At 50.7% G+C, this 12,029-nt stretch overlaps 1 long non-coding RNA gene across 1 annotated transcript in view; it reads left to right on the top strand.

Moving 5' to 3' along the window:
• The first annotated feature begins 3,220 nt into the window (after positions 1-3,220).
• LOC112549335 overlaps positions 3,221-12,029 on the top strand; it is a 19,796-nt gene continuing 10,987 nt past the window's right edge. Inside the window, exons 1-2 of the long non-coding RNA XR_003092728.1 lie at positions 3,221-5,249; positions 5,728-5,833. This is a non-coding gene — a long non-coding RNA (uncharacterized LOC112549335). The remainder of the gene's footprint in view (positions 5,250-5,727; positions 5,834-12,029) is intronic.

The raw sequence follows: 12,029 nt of genomic DNA, 5'->3' as shown, positions 1-12,029 counted from the left end.
TCTTGACCCTCTCACCCCTGTGCTTCTGGATCCACCCCAGACCCCTGTCTTCTGACAACTGGTTTGTGGCTTTAGTTTGGCAATCGCCCATTGCCTCTGTCATACCCATGATATGGGGTGAGGAGCTGTGAGCCACCAGGTAAAATGTGTTGAGGTCTGCAGATGAAAGGAGCTATGGGTGAGGGGGTGTAAAGTGTCTATTAGTAGTATGTCAGTACTCTTCATCTGTAATCTCAAAGCACCATGTTGAAGTAAATTAGAATTACTGCCACTGTTTCAAATGGGGAAAGGAAGCAGAGGAAAATGAGGGGACTCACTTAAGGTCTTACAGTGGATCAGTAGCAGAAATAAGAGTATGACCCACAGCTCTCTGCTCCATTGGCTGCCTGAGAATCCCCCAAGGATGCAAGTGCTGCTGAGTAAAGGTGACCCTATAAAATGAGAATAAAGCATTGGGCAGCTACAGAGTTAGTGTTTGAAGCATTGGGAAGCTACAGAGTTGTTAGTGTTTGAGTGCCCCATGGTAACCTAAAGGAGGGACTGGAAGGTGATCAGTGCATTGACTACATGTAGAGAATCCACCCACAGGACTGACTCCAGGATACAAGGCTGAGCTGGGTCCAGCTGGATCTGTAAAGAGGACTGTATGGAAATATACCTGCCATGTGCCATATTCCCTGTAGTGACAACTCTCCATCCATCCATCTGGGTGTCTATACCATGATCATCACAGGAGTAGCTGAGCCCATTACAAAATGTCACTATTTTTTCAAACTGGTTATAAAAATGTTAAACTGTTTTAGGAATTGCATTCGGATTTCCTATAAACATTTCAAAAAGTATATAGGAAAATAATCCTGGAAGAAAAAGAATCCGTTTCAAACACTGCAAAAGAATAACAGGGTTGCTCTTTCATTTTTGCAGAAACAAGTTTTGTCTTTTAGCCACTTCCTTCCAACTCCCAAGCTGGATCCCTGACAGTGACCCACCCCATACCTTCAAAGCCTCTCTGTCAGTCCCAAGGAGTTACAAGATACACACTGCCTTAAGGACAGAAATGGTACAGGGGCCTGTTCCAGCTCAGTGCAAGATCTGTCCTGCTCTTTGTCCTGAGATGATGGCTAATCCCAGGATGAGGAGGAGGGAGGGGATTTGTGTACTGGGCTGGCAGAGCTAACCCAGATCAACACGCAGACAATTCCAGTCACCAGTACCAAACCACAGCCTGCAACTTTGAAACCCAAGCAATCACTGCTGCACACCCCACTCCAGCTGTTCTCAGTGGGATCAGAGTGCAAGCAAAGGCAAGAGGTTACGGCCTCAGGAGTCCATGGAGTCTTGACGTTCCCACAGCACAGGAGGACAGATGGCAGTGAACCTTTTGGCTAGACCCACTCCCATTACATAATAGGCACTGGCAGCAGGCAACATTTGGCCTGTGGGGCATATGCACCATAATCTGATGTTCAGTCGGTTTAGCACAATAAGCAAAACAGGCTTTGGACTGTACTGACTGAGACCCCAGCCAAAGTGGATTGTGTCTCAAAGCTTTGCATCTTCTTACAATGGAGCTGGAGGCTTTCTGTACTTGCTCCTTTTCTAGTTTCTTCACTGCACTGCCTGGACACTCTCACTACATTCATCAGTCATCTCCATGTCCCCTTGCTCTACACAGGTCTCAGCATTCCCGATGAACCACTGCAGGCAGGGCCCATGGAGGAGGAAGGGCTTGACTAGGCTGGGCTCCAAACATTGGCCCAGAGCCCTCGAGTGACTTTCAAGAAGTCTAGTTACACCCCTGAGAACTTCAGGAAGTGCCAGGCATCAAGGGAAGATTTATATTTTGGCAGCCAACCTGTTGAGGCCCCATTCCCATATTCTCCAGAAAACAGACACACTTCCAGGAAGATGCTGTGACTGAACTCCCTCATCTCCAGGTCAAATCAAGACAGAGAAACATTTGGCAAGCTCGTGTGGTGGTCACCGTCATGGCTGACACCACAGATTGGGCTGGAGTCCTCCAGAGCCAAAAATGCATAAGCGGCTATGGTTTGAGTGAAAGCGTCATGCGGTTCCAATGGATACCAGGTTTGTGACCTTGGCAGACGTGGCCCAAGGGTGCCAGGTAACACATACTGCCCAGTGGGTCAGAGTTGCTCTGCCTGCCCTCAGCAGGCTCCATTCCCTGGGATTTTTCCGCTTGGCTTCTTTTGCTAGTGCTACCTTCACTTTAAAGGAGAAAGAAAAACACGTTTTTCTTCTTGGTTCGAGAAGGTTTTTAGATCAAAGGTCTGAGCAAGGGAGGCAGCAAGCAGTGACAGTTTGGGAAAAACAAAACTGAAGGAACATTTTGATCCTGTCAAGAAACATGACTGGTGCATTCAGAGACCTCCCAGACCTTTGGCTTCATGTTTTCTTGTGCTGATCCAGGAAAGAAACCATCTCTGCTGACAGAGCTAGAGACACTGGGTGCATAATAGAGAGGTTATGTTCAGACCCTCCATTGGATGGAAGACATGAATAGAAGTGAGGACCTAATAAAGTGACTTGGGATTTGGGGAGCTTCAGTTCTGGGGCGTTGTGTTTGAGCTACCTCCAAGAACCCTGGTGTTGTGAATGTGTCAAGCATCTGTGCTCTTCAAAACCAAGCCCTTCTCAGGGGTCTCACGTCAGGCACCCACCATCACTAATTTCTTTTGCAAACTTAGGCAGCACACAAACAGATCACATGAGCTGGGCTTCACCACAGCATCCCTAGCAGCAGAAAGAGCCACCAGTCCAGTCAGTAGCAGGTGCCAGTGAAGAGGTGCTGGGCTGGCCACTGACTGTGACAGCTGAGGCCAATCCAGTAAGGGGGTCTGTCTGATTACCCATGCAGCCATACCCTGATGGTCTTACTGGGAAGAGGTGATCAACTCACAGAACAGCTTAGATGAGAGACAGGTGTCTGTGATAGATGGAGAGACATGTATGGGAACCCAAGTAGAAGCATCTGGGGACACAGGCTGCGTGGTGATGTCTGTGCAAGTGTGTCGTTCCAGTGCCTGGCCAGGCCCCTCGCCCATCCTCTGGGTGACCTCCTCAAGACAGCTCAGCATTTTCTTGCAGCTCAGAACTGGATGCAGACAATGCTCGCCCATTCACTCACCAGCACTCACCCAGGTGATAATGGCCATACAGAGGCTGGGCCTATATAGAGAGGCTGTAAGTTGGTTATCCGTGACTCCTGTCTGTATTGCACCCTGCTCACTTGTCTACTGCCTCGCCTCCAGCATCATCACAACTCTGCTTCACGGCTTCCCTGCCTCATAGTATCATAGAGTTGGAAGAGACCTCAAGGAGCATCACTTAGACTGGGGTGGCCAACTTGCAGCATGCATGTCGCAAGCGGCACAGGCAGAGTCTGGGCATGGCACATGGCAGACCAGGGAGAGAACAGGCAACACAGCAGCAGATGGGGTAGAAAGCAGGTTGGACAAGGAGCACAGGGCAGGGAGCAGAAAGCAGAACAACAGATTGAGCAGGGGAAGGGGTTTGGTGTGGCACTCAGGGAGGCTACAGGACTAGTTCATGGTATACCTGCCAAAAAAGTTGGCTCCCACTGATCTAGTCCAACAGCCTGCACAAATGTCTATCCAGCCTCTTGGAAACGTCCAGTGAAGGTTTCCCTGGGCAACCTGTTCCATTGTCCTACTGTTCTGATGGGAAGTTTCTTTCTAAGATGTCATCTGAATCTACTGCAGTTTAAACCCATAAGATCTTATCAGTTCACTGGGCCCCTTTTGCTCCTGTCGCCATGCTGACTTGTGGGGGTGACTGGGCTTGGGGCATCAGGGCTGCTGTATTCTTTGGCCTCGCAATCAGCACTTCTTACTTCTTGAGGACGTGCTCCCTTGCAGCCCACACTCACTGAAACAAGCACCACCTGGTCCTGCATCTCAGGAGATGGTTGCAAAGCACAGCATCACACTCTGCCTCTCAGGTTGTTATAGTGCTATGGGCAGAAGGCAGCACACCCACACCTCCTGTTTCAAACACCCCACCCCCTCTTTATGGTGGCAATCAGTTCATGAGAGCATCATTTATGGTCTGGGATATGCTGAGCCCCCAGCTTCTGGCCAGCACAGCAGAGGGATGAACAGTCTTACCCAGGTGCTCAGTACATGGGTTTCTTTTTCTCCACTGGAACAGGTGGAGGGTGCATCAGTGAGGTCCAAAGGCAGGGTCCAAGTGAGGGAAATTCATGGGGGGCCCAAATCCTACATTCCTGGTAGATGTAAAATGTCTGCTGGCTTTGACGGGTGTTTGGGCTGACAAAGGAATCCAGTCTATGCCCCAGGGCAAGGATACAAGCCTTGTCCCCAATGGGACATGTAGCTCCCCAAGGTTGCAGTTCTGCCAGTGGCTGCAATGGTGGCAGGTTGTAGTGTAGCCAAGGCTCAGGCATTATTTTTAACACTGCATACATTACATACAGCAGTGAAATGCATACCCAGTAAAACAAACCTTGCATTGTTCCTGCCCTGAAAGAACAAGCTGAGTGACACAAGGCTGCAGCTGGTCCCTCCAGCATCGCATCATCTTTTGCATTAGCTGGCAGGATAGTAAGCTCATTGATGCTGGGCAATTTTTTCCACGCACGCATTAGGGTAATCAATTAAGTTTCTCAGCAGCTTCCTCCAGCATTCAAGCTTAGGTGTGTGTGGAAAGAATTTGTTATTCTAGGCACTGCTGGGAAAGCATGAACTGTGCTGAAGGAAAATTGGTCGCGCTTTTCAAGCACTGATATTTCTCTTACCAGCTTAGCTACCTGGTTTCCCCCTTCATCTCCTTTGGACTCCCCAAGTCACCTGGAGGTCCAGCCCTCTACCCCCATCATATTCCTGTTTAACAGGGGATGCTTCCTGAAATATTTAATCAGTGCTGGGTTGCAGCTAGGCAGTTTTGGTGCTGGGGGTCAGGGTCACTGAATGTCCCACCTGAAGGACTAGAGCTTTGTATGTCATGATGGGGTCTTCTACGTAGTGGTGAGGTTGAATGTTGCCTTGCTACCAGTTAGCTCTCTGCTCTCTTTCTTGTTCTGTCCTGCTGATAGGGATCGTTGCATGCCTCCCCCCTGAGCCATATCCAGAAGTGGATGACATGGAGTGGCCTCAGCTTACTTGGGGACAACGGGAGTAGGACTGGTTCCAGGAGTCTGCAAAGGGCAGGTTTCAGAAGAGTGTCCTGGCACATGCAAAATTACCAAGGTGACTTTCTTCAGCATCATCTGTCATGGGGAACCTTAAGGGAACATGCCATGTGCAAGATCACTGGTGAGAGCTGTGGGAAGGGCAGTGAGAAGCAAGGCAGCTGGTGGCCTTTGGCATGTGGGGCCCGAGCTGACTAGTCAGCTTGAGACAAAGTGCAGAAACCAGCCCTAGGCACGTGCCAGAGAGAGCCCAGCCAAAGCTTTCCCTCTGTCCCACCGTGCTTTGCCTCTGGCAGGTCCACCAGTGTCACGTGGGCAGTGCGAACCCCAGAATGAGGGCCTGGCTTATCCCTCACATAGGCCAGTGTCCCTCCATATACTTCTCTCCTCATTTAATACAACTGCAGAGGCAAATCAGGGCCTGAACTTCACTCTGTCCCTCACCCTTTTTCTTTGTCTTCTCTCCCCAATAACCTCTCTTTTCTCTCATGCTCCTTGTTGTTCTTCTCCCTCCCACCCTTCCCCTTCCCCTCCAGATCAGAAATGGCAGCTGTTTGAAGTATATGCTGCTGCCCGGAGACACTCCTCAATCCTCGACTCTTTGACAAGCTGGAATGTGAAGCGGAAGCAAAAGGATCCCAGGTGTGGGAGGTTCAGGTGGAGGCACTGAGAACCAGGGAGGAGAAGGATGGTGGATTTGGGGTATTCTTGGCAAGACGATGGCTGACAGAGGAACAGCGGCTTCTCCCAACTCAGCTACACCCTGACTCTCCGCTCACAGAAATGGGGAGATGTTTTTATCAGTAGTGATATCAATGCAACGGCTTAAGTATGGGAGCAGCAGAGCTGCTGGAGTCAGGAGAGGCAGCCAAAGTTTATTGGGAACTCAGCAAATGACACAACATGCTTGCTCCCCACACTGCCTCCTCCTTGTGTGGCCTGTTACACGCATGCCTGAACGCCAAGGACACACTTGGACAAAGAATGGCATTTCTGGAGCAGAACTACTGGGAGTGCTGATTTGGGGCTGGGCAGCACCTTAACATGCTGCCATCACCCCTGCTGGAGATAGGAACCCTGCCCATTTTATTCAGGGACTGATCTGTTGAGGCCAGAAAACAAAACCCCAGAATCCTGATTCCAGTCCCTAGTTCCACCCAGCAGACGACCCTCTGTCCCCAGGATTAGCAAGGGCAATCACCTGAGATTTCTGGGGGTCATTCAGGCTCTGGGGGGACACTGCTTAGCACACATATGCAGGAACTAAATTAAAAGGTGGATTTCATTTTATGAAGTTCTTTGAAAGGCTTGGAATTAGGGAAACGGCTACTCGAGTGGTGAAATATCATGTGAAATTCAGGAGAATCTGAGATCCTCTGAGGAACGCGTAGCAGCCAGAATTAATCGTAATGTCTCACTCCACGTTAAATAATGGGGCATTAAAAATTGCATTGGAATGAATAAGGCAGCCTATGCTGTGGCTTCCAGTAAGAGGGATGCTACGAGAAAGACCATAAATCCACTTTGATAACACCCTTGGGATGGAGACGGAGACAACGTTTCCTGCATTGGAACACCAGACCACCAAGAATCCAGTGATGTAGACACAGGGCTGCACTGAGAATTAGGACCTGCTAATTCCATAAGGGCTGGATTTTGGAGGTTGTCAGACATGCAAAGATAATACAAGGCTAAATCCACTGCTGGCATAATGCCACTGTCTTCAGCAGAGCTGTCAGGGAAGAATTTAGCCGATTGATTCTAATTTTCAGATCTGCAGAGCTCACATTTTTATAGACCTGGCAGAGGTGAAACAAGTGAACCAGGAGGGGAGAAGGTAGGTCAGGTCCCCTGAAATCCGGCCACAAAAACTCTGCATTGTTCTCCAGGGAGGTAGAGCTGGTGCTAGGGAGAAACACCCAGGACAACTGCCCAGGGCTCCAAACCATGAGGACCCTCACTAGGCTAAGATGGTGCAAGCGATCTCAAGTGTGTGGGCAAGGAAGGAGGGGTCTACAGCTGCCCTGGCTCTCCAGGGATGTGCCTATACAATGGCAGCTGAGAGCTCAGATGAGACACCTGGGGGAAGCCCCACACACCTGCTCCTGCTCTGCCCATGACCCCCAGAAATGAGACTGTGACAATACCCTAGGTATATCTCATTCTTGACTACATGGGAACCCCAAGTCCTGAGCTTGGGGGTAGAGGGGCTCACCAGTTGTTCCTGGACTGGGTGGATAGGGTTCATTCCTGCAGTGGTACCAGTGTCTGCTGCCATGGTGTAAACCTGCCCTGGGCTGGCTCTGCACAGAGGGTGAAGAGTGTTCCCTGCCTACAGTCAGTCCCGGGGCATTCTCAGAAACTCGCGGGGGCAGTGAGCTAAAATGACTGGGAGGCGGATTATTTAAGTGAATGAAGCAGCCTCTGGATGACAGCTGGGAATACTGAGCACAGAGGACACCCAGGATGTAGCCTGGCTTTGTCTGGAGCACATGCCTATGCCAAGTTACATCCTGCGCTTACTCCTTCGGGGGCTGATCCCACAACACTCCATGGTCCTCTTAGAAACAATTCTTGCTAGTGACTCACATGAAGGCATAGGTGCTGACTTTTATTTTTGCTGGGGGGGTGCCTAATATGATGCCCCCCACCCCCAGCATGCCTGGAGCAGAGCCAAGTGTAGCCCAAGGGGTGAGGGGGGGCAGGTGCATGTCTCAGGGCTCCCTGCCCTGCTGCCCTCCCCCAGGGAGCCCCATACTGGCCGTGCCGCCATGGCAAGGTGCCTCCTGCCCATCTGGCAGCAGAGGCAGTGTAGCGTTGTGCCCTCTGCTGCTGCCAGGTGGCCAGGAGGCACCTCACCATGGTGGTGCGGCTGGCACCAGGCTCCCAGCAGTGGCACCGAGCCTCCCCACCCTGCTGTGCCGTGGAGGCCCTGGGGGGAGGGTAGCAAGGTGGGAAGCCCTGAGCCCACAAGCAGGTAGCCTGCATCTGTACCTGCCCCGCACACAAATCTGGAGGGGATGCACCCTCCATACTGCCCTTCCCGGGAGTTTGCACAATGGCAGGAAACTGACTTCCCCCCACCCCAACCCCCTGATCGAGCCGCCTGTGGCTCTGTCCTGCTCCCCGCCCCAACCTGGCTCCCATGCATCACCCTGGCTGGGCAGCATGCCCAGGCCCAGCTCCTGCCCCACTCCCTCCCTCACCATGGGGGCCTTAATCTGTCCCCACCCCCATAGACTTACAATGTGGGGAGCTGCTCTCCACCACTGCCTGGGGCTGTTTTCCTGGCCATGTGCGTGTGTGCGCACACACTTGCACATGGTGCCCCATGTCCCACTCCCCGCAGCCCCTTGCAGGCTGGAACTGTGCCAGCCTGCAAAGGAACCCCACCATTTCCCATGTTTTTCTGTGGTGAATGGAAACCCCAGATCCCTGCGATATACTGGGAATCTGGGACAAATGCTGTCCCAGAGCCAGGCCGCCTGGGACCAGGACTTAATGTTCCCATTTCAGGACTGTCCCCCAGGTGGTCACTCTACCCTCTTCCCAAGAGGGCCCGGGGCCCTTGGGTCCCCATGTACTCAGCGTCTATGCATGGAGGCAAATTAGACAACTCCTCACGTAGGCGTGAGCCTGGGCGTAGATCCCCTCTTTCTCTTTCTCTTTTGTTATAACGTGGAAGGCAAGTTTGTTTCAGGAACCTTTCAGCAGGGGATTTATGGAGGTTTAAAGACACGTAACCAATGGTCCCTCTCAGCAGTTTCCATTCCTCTTCCCCTGTCTCCCACAGCTAGGACTGTTTGATAATCACCAGTTTCAGGTTTTCCCTCCATGCCTTAGCACAATGCCTGCTAAAGTGCAGCTGGGGCAGGGGCCACTTTCTGGAAGCTGAAAGAGGAAGGAGAGGAAAGAGGAAAACGCAGCTGACCCCCCCTGTAGAAGGCATAGGAGTCATGCAAACAGTTAAAGAATCGGGGCATCCGTGCCTGCCCCATCTTCCCTGACAGGCTGGCCTCCCTAGCATCCTCATAAATGAGAAACCGTATAAACCTCGCACTCCATTATTGCCACGGAGAATTAGAGTCTCTCATTTAGTATAAACATTTTCATCTCCAGCAGAGCATGAATAACATTAAATGAGATAGTTTAAATCTTTGGGGTCCAATATAGCCCTGGTGTAACTGTGTTAGAGTTACGCCAGGGATGAATTTGACCCATAGAGTCTGAGCTGCCTTTCTAAAGAGGGTTTCCAGGGTGGGTAATTACATTTGTCTCTAAATTTCTCCTGAAGTTTTAATTGGATACAATGGGTCTGATCCTTGGCTGATATGGGCTATCCTCATTTCCAGGAACGTCTGGGCCCAGGGTCTCCCCCGACTTCTTAGGGTTCTTGCGTACCATGAGACTCCATCTCCCTTCCACCCTTGAAGTGGTTGTCCTGATCCTGTATATTGTACCCTTTGGAATACACTTTGGGATGAAAAGCACAGTAGAGCAATTGGACAACACTCAGTAGGTCCCTGTGCTGAGTTTTTCCTTTGCTTTCCTTAATTTAAGTCTTAAGGTTATATGTCTACACGGCAGTCGTTGCTGTGAGGGTAGTGCAGCGTAGACACACTTGAGGTTGCTTTAAACTCTGTACCTCAGGCGTGGGTAGCAGTGTAGCCCCAGCAGCATGGAGCTTGCTTTACAGGATCATAGGAAGCAGGGCTGGAAGGGACCTCTTGAGGTCATGTAGTCCAGCCCCCTCCTCAGCGCAGGATCGACCCTAAGCCATCCCATCCAAGTGTCTGTCTAGCCTGTGCTTGGAAATTCCAGGGATGGAGACTCCACCGTTTCTCTAGGTGGCCTGATCCAACGCTCAACCACCCTCAGAGTCAGAAAGTTCCTCCTAATCTCCAACCTAATTTCCCTCTGCTGCAGTTTGAGGCCAGTGCTCTGCACCCCGTCCACTGCAGCTGCAGAGAATGGTTTCTATCTCCATCCTCTCTATAAGCTCCCTACTGTTATCAACTCCCCCCTCAGTCTGCTCTTCTCCAGATTAAATAATCTTAGTTCTTTCAGTCCTTCCTCATAAATTACATTTCCCCGGCCCCTAATCATTTTGGGGCCTTTGGGGCATGCTGCCAGCGTATTTATTTATATTTACCCAGCTTCTCAGGAGGAGTTTGCTGTCCACACAGTGTCCTGTGCATCTGTGATCATGCTGGTGGTGGTACCCATGCTGACCCAGTTATGCCAAGACTGTGCTGAAGTCACGGCAGCGGCTGCCATGTAGACGTCCCCTTGGAGTGTGACGTTGTCTTCCAACAGAAAAAGCCTCCTCCATTTTGCCCTCCATCTGCCCCTTTATCAGCAAAACCTGGTGACCTGGAAAGGTGCAGAAGTGAAGCAGACACACAAAGTGATAGTCAACGTCAGAGCAGAAGGTGAAGATGAGAGCGTGTCTGATTCAAAATGGAGTAGGGGGTGAGGCCATGCCGCTCACATCCGTTGAGTTCTGGTTTCAATCGCATGTAAGCAGGGCTCTTTCGAGGGCTGTAAGCAGGAGCAGAATTTGACCCTGGTGATTTGTTTGTAAATGGGCTTAAACTAAATGCAGCCTCATTTTGTAAACATCCGTGCCTGTAGACCACCATCGTTGCTGATGCGAGCGCAGCTCTGACACGTTGCTGTCAGGCATCTTCTGTTGTCCTTTATACCAGGCAATACAACATGCTACAGGAGCATTTTGCTCCAATCTTGCCCAAGTGTAAACGAGGTTGCAACGGCACTGGGTGACTCCATCCAAAGAGCCTGATTCTCAGTGGGGAGGGGATAGTGCTGAGAGGGGCATAGATGGCATCTTTGCACTCCTTCAGCATTGCTGACCGCTGTAATTGAATTAGTAGTCTTGTGAAAATGTACGTTTATGAAAGCCCTGGTCATTGGAGGCAGGTGACTGGGTGAAAATCTCAGCTTTTACATCTGGTATGTAGCCCTTGCGGTTGCAGAGTGTTCTTGCATGTAACCTAGAGTTTCAGAAACCAGAGAACAAGCCAAATGAGGCCAAATCTATTGTATTTTTTTAAATCATGATTTTGAACCTCCTGACGTTGGGGCCTTGCTGATATATCTGTAACTCTTTGGGGCTGCAACACTGCATATTCTGGGTCATCCAGGGGCTTTCCTGGCTGCCAGTGTGCGTTGGAAGAGCCTTGAGGCTGCTCTAACTTTCTCACGGCCCCGTGGCCCATAGGAAGCAGGGGGAAGGTGCATTGCAGGGCATTGTCACTACACTCCTGACACAACTCAGACAGAGCAGGGGCAGGGATGGCCATCACCTGTGCAGCGTCTGTTCTCAGATGGCTGCACTCTCTTAAGAGCCAATTTATCCTACAAGAGAAGCATCCGCAGACCTTAGCAGAACTGAGAGTTGGGCCCCGAAGGTTTTTAAACAACTGCTGCTATGAGCCAGCACAGGAAACAAGACAGCCCAAGGCACCTGGAGTCAAATCCTGACTTACAGGTGCAAGTGGGACAGAAGGTGACCTTTCTTGTGTAGGTCCTATCCTAGATTCAGGTCTATTTACTTTGGGGAGGGGAAAAAAATAAAGCCTGGAAAGTTTTCCCCCACATCCCTTTCCCATGTAATCGTGGTGTTAATGGAAGTCAGATCTTGGAGCTTACATTCTTAGTTGCCACATCTGCTTCTAGAGCCTCTGAACTCTGCTTTGATTTTACTGCCATTCCCCTTGAAGACACCTCAAAGAAGCACACACAGCTGCAGTTCTTAATGATTTCCCTTGGTTCATTGTGTATTAGAGGTCCGTCTTTCATTTTCTCCCATCCTGCT

The sequence above is a fragment of the Alligator sinensis genome, unplaced genomic scaffold, assembly GCF_000455745.1.
Source record: "Alligator sinensis unplaced genomic scaffold, ASM45574v1 scaffold400_1, whole genome shotgun sequence".
Classification (NCBI taxonomy): Eukaryota; Metazoa; Chordata; order Crocodylia; family Alligatoridae; genus Alligator; species Alligator sinensis.
The sequence above is the reverse complement of the archived record's forward strand: the minus strand, read 5'-3'. Positions and strand labels throughout refer to the sequence as shown.